This window comes from Sapajus apella, unplaced genomic scaffold (assembly GCF_009761245.1).
Source record: "Sapajus apella isolate SASKATOON/1434 unplaced genomic scaffold, GSC_monkey_1.0 scaffold4153, whole genome shotgun sequence".
Classification (NCBI taxonomy): Eukaryota; Metazoa; Chordata; class Mammalia; order Primates; family Cebidae; genus Sapajus; species Sapajus apella.
In genome coordinates, this window is record NW_022441079.1 from 1 (window position 1) to 6,034 (window position 6,034).

Genomic DNA, 6,034 nt, shown 5'->3' on the forward strand with positions numbered 1-6,034 from the left:
AATAAATGAACCATGTTTTACCTGTTATATTGCTCATCTCTATTACTCTTCATCAGCATCTTTTTCCAAAGCGATAAAATGAACAATGGCCCCACTTTGTTTTACTTCATCAATACAAGAACTTGCAATGTTATCCTCCCTATCAGTCAGCAGCACAATTTCAGATCCATCGAGTTGGGAGTATAGCTCTCTAATCACCTGTAAAGGTAATTCAGAGCACAGTTACCAACAGGCATTCCGAGATCAAATAGACCAATGGGAAATAAGAAAAAAATTACAGAGAAAATAAACACAAGTTATGCAGAATAGGAGATGGCCTCTATTTCAAAATAAGAATTTTCAAGCAACTTTTTTTGGGGGAAGTTAAACATTATTATTATTATTATTTTTTTTTAACTATCTGCAGCAGGGAATATTCATTTAAATGAATTAGGTGGGACCAGGCTTTGGAAAATCCTGTCTAGACTAAATGATGATAACATCTCAACCTGGGAAACTCAGGTCAACCAGATATCGAAGGTATAATCACGGTATATGACATTAAATAGTGTTCTGTTTTCTTTGATTGGACTGCCCTCTGACAGATAAGCCTTCAGTTTATAAAGTCTGTTGCACTTATAGCTAGATGGCTTAAGAATCCACTTCAACATTTTCAAAGTCAGTGATTACAAATTAGTAAACCCTCACTATACTTATAAAGAAAAAATATGGAAAGTTCTAAGCATGTGGTTAAGGACCTTGTTATGCAACTTTGATTTACTTCTAATAATAACTGGCACAGAACTAAGCATATTGGTGATGCTCAAATAATGCCCAAAAATTATATTTGTAGCGTGAATCCTTTTCCTAAATGCCAAACAGTTTGAAACTCAAAGTTTTGAATCTAGGTGCCTATAAAAGAGGATAAAGAGAACTTAGCGCAGGATGACAACTATATTTCATTTTCTTTGACACTTTTAATTGGTAGTGGCATCTTGGAGCACAATTTTGAGACACTGAGCCTAGGCCAAGAGGCAACAAATGACAGATTATCAGTGGCTTTCTTTGGCATGGAGTGGAGGTGTTTGTGGAAATGTGCAGAAGAGGGTTTGGAATGTAGAAATCCCTAAGAAAGCTGGATCAGGGGATAAATTGACTACCCTTATGACATTTTTGCATGTTTTGAGGCAAAGAATGACTAATACATACATTGCAATATATGGGAAATATTCTCTGACATGCATTGAAACCAAACAAAAAGATAGGAAAATACTTTTATACATTTAAGGCATTTGTAGCATCACCATCACACTTCTCCCATGCATTTAAGTACAAAATGAAGATCCAAAGATGAAGCAGAGTTCTCTCTTTCATCTTTCCTTTTCTTGCATGTGTTTATTTAGCAAGCATTTACAATGTGTCAGTCACTGTGCTGGGGATTCTGTAGGAACTACATTCCTATATTAATAACTGGGTTCAATTTAACAGTGTTTATGGAGCTTTGTGACAGAGGCTGAGGAGATCTACAGATGAACAACAAAGACAAAACTAATATGTATTTACCACAGAATGTTCTATAGTTCAAGAGAAATAACAATGTAGTGTCAACAGTTTACTGAATACTTCCTATTTAACTGTGTTTTATACATTGTATAATTTAATCCAAATCCAAGCTCCCAAAGTGTCTTCCTATTACCACTCTTACTGCCTACAATTTGTTTTATTCAGGGCAATTGGAATCATCTTCCTGGGACATAAATAGATTATCAAACTCTGACACTTTAAAGCATTCGGGAGCTTTCTGTTGTTCTTGAAACAAACTACAAGCCTCTTATTTTTGAAATTTTGAAAGATCTAGTCATTGTCTACTTCTTTGACCACATTTCATACCCCCTCATTTGCCAAACTCCAGTGCCACTAGCTTCTATCATTTCTTAAAATAATCTAGTTTTTTCTCACCTTTTTCCTATGGCACTTTTGCACTTTCCTTTTTTAACTGAACCAACCACTGGCTTCTTCTCATCCTTCAAATCAGAGCTTAAATATTACTTTTTAGTGAAGGCCTCATTGGCCTCTCTGGCCAAAGTAATTCTCCTTTCCCTGTTATTCTGTCACATCTCCTTGTTCGGTTTATTCACAACACTACATAATCTACAGTTCTTGTTTTTATCTATTTATTATCTGTTCCCTACTTATATAAATATTCCACAAGAGTGAAAAAGCTTTGCTTGGTGAATAAATTAAAACATGTTTGTATTTTGAATAAATTAAAACATGAGCAACCCTATGTGCTAGCTTTAATTATCCTATTCTACTGATGAGGTAATTGAAGACTAGAGAGGATACGAATCATGTTTAGGGTCACAAAGTTAATAAGTGGCAATTGTGATTTGAATGCAGGACTTTATGTTACAAACTTAAACTAAAATGTTATGCAATTCATGGAAGAGAGATTCAATTGGGTCAGGAGTATAAGGGAAGCTACATGAAAGAGAAAGGATTTTGAACGATTGGTAGAATTTTAACATGCAGAGACAGGCGTTGGGGTAGGGGAAGGAAGCATTTTAAATAGAAGAATAAAACAGAGTGGGGAGAATTGAGAAATAAGGCAGTAAAGATACCTGAGGGCAATTTTACTGCATTGGGGAGACTTTTTAGTAATGTCAAACTGAGAAATTGAGACAATTTTGTAGACTGTGAAGCGACAGTGAATATTTATTTTCTTTTTAATTGCATTTTAGGTTTTGGTGTACATGTGAAGAACATGCAGGGTTGTTGCATAAGTACACACATGGCAGTGTGATTTGCTGCCTTTCTCCCCATCACCTATATCTGGCATTTCTCCCCATGTTATCTCTCCCCATCTCCCCACACCCCGCTGTCCTTCCCCTATTCCCCCCCCCAACAGACCCCAGTGTGTGATGCTCCCCTCCCTTTGTCCATGTGTTCACATTGTTCAACACCCACTTATGAGTGAGAACATACGGTGTTTGATTTTCTGTTCTTGTGTCATTTTGCTGAGAATGATGGTTTCCAATTTCATCCATGTCCCTACAAAGGACATGAACTCATTGTTTTTTATGGCTGCATAGTATTACATGGTGTATATGTGCCACATTTTTCCCTGTCCAGTCTATCATCGATAGGCATTTGGGTTGGTTCCAGGTCTTTGGTATTGTAAACAGTGCCACAATGAACATTTGTGTGCATGTGTCCTTATAGTAGAACGATTTATAATCCTTTGGATATATACCCAGTAATGGGATTGCTGGGTCAAATGGAATTTCTATTTCTAGGTCCTTGCCACCCTGTCTTCCACAATGGTTGAACTAATTTACACTACCACCAACAGTGTAAAAGTGTTCCTATTTTTCCACATCCTCTCCAGTGTCTGTTGTCTCCCGATTTTTTAATGATCACCATTCTAACTGGTGTGAGATAGTATTTCAATGTAGTTTTGATCTGCATTTCTCTAATAACCAGTGATGATGAGCATTTTTGCATATGTTTGTTGTCCTCTTGTATGTGTTCTTTTGTAAAGTGTCTGTTCATATCCTTTGCCCACTTTTGAATGGGCTTGTTTTTTTCTTGTAAATCTGTTTTAGATCTTTGTAGATTCTGGATATTAGACCTTTGTCAGATGGGTAGATTGCAAAAATTTTTTCCCATTCTGTTGGTTGCTGATTCACTCTAATGACTGTTTCTTTCGCTGTGTTGAAACTGTGGAGTTTAATTAGGTCCCATTTGTCTATTTTGGCTTTTGCTGCCAATGCTTTCGGTGTTTTGGTCATGAGGTCCTTGCCTATGCCTATGTCCTGAATAGTTTTGCCTAGGTTTTCTTCTAGGGTTTTTATGGTGTTAGGTGTTATGTTTAAGTCTTTAATCCATCTGGAGTTGATTTTAGTGTAAGGTGTCAGGAAGGGGTCCAGTTTCTGCTTTCTGCACATGGCTAGCCAGTTTTCCCATCACCATTTATTAAACATGGAGCCCTTTCCCCATTGCTTGTTTTTGCCAGGTTTGTCAAAGATCAGATGGTTGTAGATGTGTAGTGCTTCTTCTGGGGCTTCTGTTGTGTTCCATTGGTTTGTGTCCCTGTTTTGGTACCAGTACCATGCTGTTTTGATTACTGTAGCCTTGTAGTATAGTTTGAAGTCCGGTAGTGTGATGCCTCCGGATTTGTTCTTTTTTGCTTAGAATTGACTTGGCTATGTGGGCTCTCTTTTGGTTCCATATGAAGTTTAAGGTGATTTTTTCCAGTTCTGTGATGAAGGTCATTGGTAGCTTGACGGGGATAGCATTGAATCTGTAAATTACTTTGGGCAGTATGGCCGTTTTCACGATATTGATTCTTCCTAATCATGAATGTGGAATGTTTCTCCATCTGTTTGTGTCCTCTCTTACTTCGTTGAGCAGTGGTTTGTAGTTCTCCTTGAAGAGGTCCTTTATGTTCCTTGTTAGTTGTATTCCTAGGTATTTTATTCTCTTTATAGCAATTGTTAATGGCAGTTTGATCGGTGTGATTTCCCATGCAGTGACCCGCTGCGCCAGCTGACACAGCTGCGCTGAGATTCGTGGCGCTTTTTTGCCTGGGAATCTCCTGGCCTGAATCCCTGTTTTAGTCTCCTTTTCTATGAGTTGAATGGCCACTCTGTCTCCTAGGAGCTCCAATCGCCAGCTAAAACAGCGCCCGAACCCGTCTATTTTGTGCGGAGAACCGCCGCGCCTAAACAGCCGCGCTGGCCAAAATAGGTGCACTGGCCAAGACAGCCGCGCTGGCAACCTGTGGGGCTCCTCCACCTGGGAATCTCCTGGTCTGTGGGCAATAAAAATCCATCTGGAAATGCGGCATCCACTCACCCTCCGCACTTTCGCTGGGAGCTGCAATCCTGAGCTACTCCTAATTGGCCATCTTGAATCTGTCCCTTTAGACAGTGAAGATTTCTTAATAGTAAAATGACATAATTGATATTATTTGTGGGCTCAAGATGACCATTTGGCTAAAAATAATGTTCATGATAATTATACATATATTTAACTATTATAAATAATTATATACTTATGATAATTATACATTATATATATTTGAACTATATATTTACTATATAATATAGTAAATATTGTTCTAAGTATGTAAATGTATCATTTCACATAATCCTTATAATTATTCTATGAGGTAGGCATTCCTATTTCTTATACTGTATAGAAAAGGCACTGAGAGTCCAAAGAGACTGAAATGTTAGCCTAAGATTACACAGTTAGTAAGTAGCACATCCAGTACTCTGATGTCAAAGTTTATGTTCTAACTCATATGTCTTACTCTAAATATGACTCACAGTCCTGCTACATCTGCTTTAGGAGGTACAATAAATAGTTTGCCCTAGCGGAATGTTACAGAAGCTCAAATGAGAACTAGCTTAAAGTGGAATCATACTATGTCATCTGTGTCGCTGCCCCAAAATTGATGGCTTTTGCATCTAAGCACACTTATTTAACTAACATTTTTCAAGCACTGACTACTGCATGGTAACAAGACAGCAAAGTCCCTGACTTCCTTGGCTTATAAGTGAGTGGCAAATTTATAGTTGCTTATTCACCCATGGGTTGTTCATTGATTGACTGATCCATTAAAACATCAAGAGAATTTTTTTCTATATACTTAGTCCTGTGCTTCTTAGGATTACTTATGTTAAAATTAGGCAGCAAGCATGTGCAGCAGCACTTAACATGACAATCTCCTGAAAAGAAACAAAAACCAAAATATATTTGCAGTAAGATTTTCACCAGAAATGCAGATTTAATTCCAGAGCAGATGGAATTTCCTCCCTGAGCATATGTAGGTAACTTTTCCAGAGTGTATTTCTTTCATGGCTGCTTATTATTTGGATTAGCTTATTTATAATAGTGGCAGTACTATCAAAGTGAACCATCCCCACCCAGGATCCATTTTCAACAGTCTGCAGCAGGAATTGTATTGCTGCTTGATTCATTCGATTCAGGCGGTTATAGCTCGCCATGCTTACAGACTTATGAAGAAGTAAGCACACAATTCTTTGAT

At 37.7% G+C, this 6,034-nt stretch overlaps 1 pseudogene; it reads right to left on the reverse strand.

The window, feature by feature from the left end:
• Window positions 1–21: 21 nt before the first annotated feature.
• On the reverse strand, window positions 22–6,029 carry LOC116547682 (annotated as a pseudogene).
• Window positions 6,030–6,034: the final 5 nt, after the last annotated feature.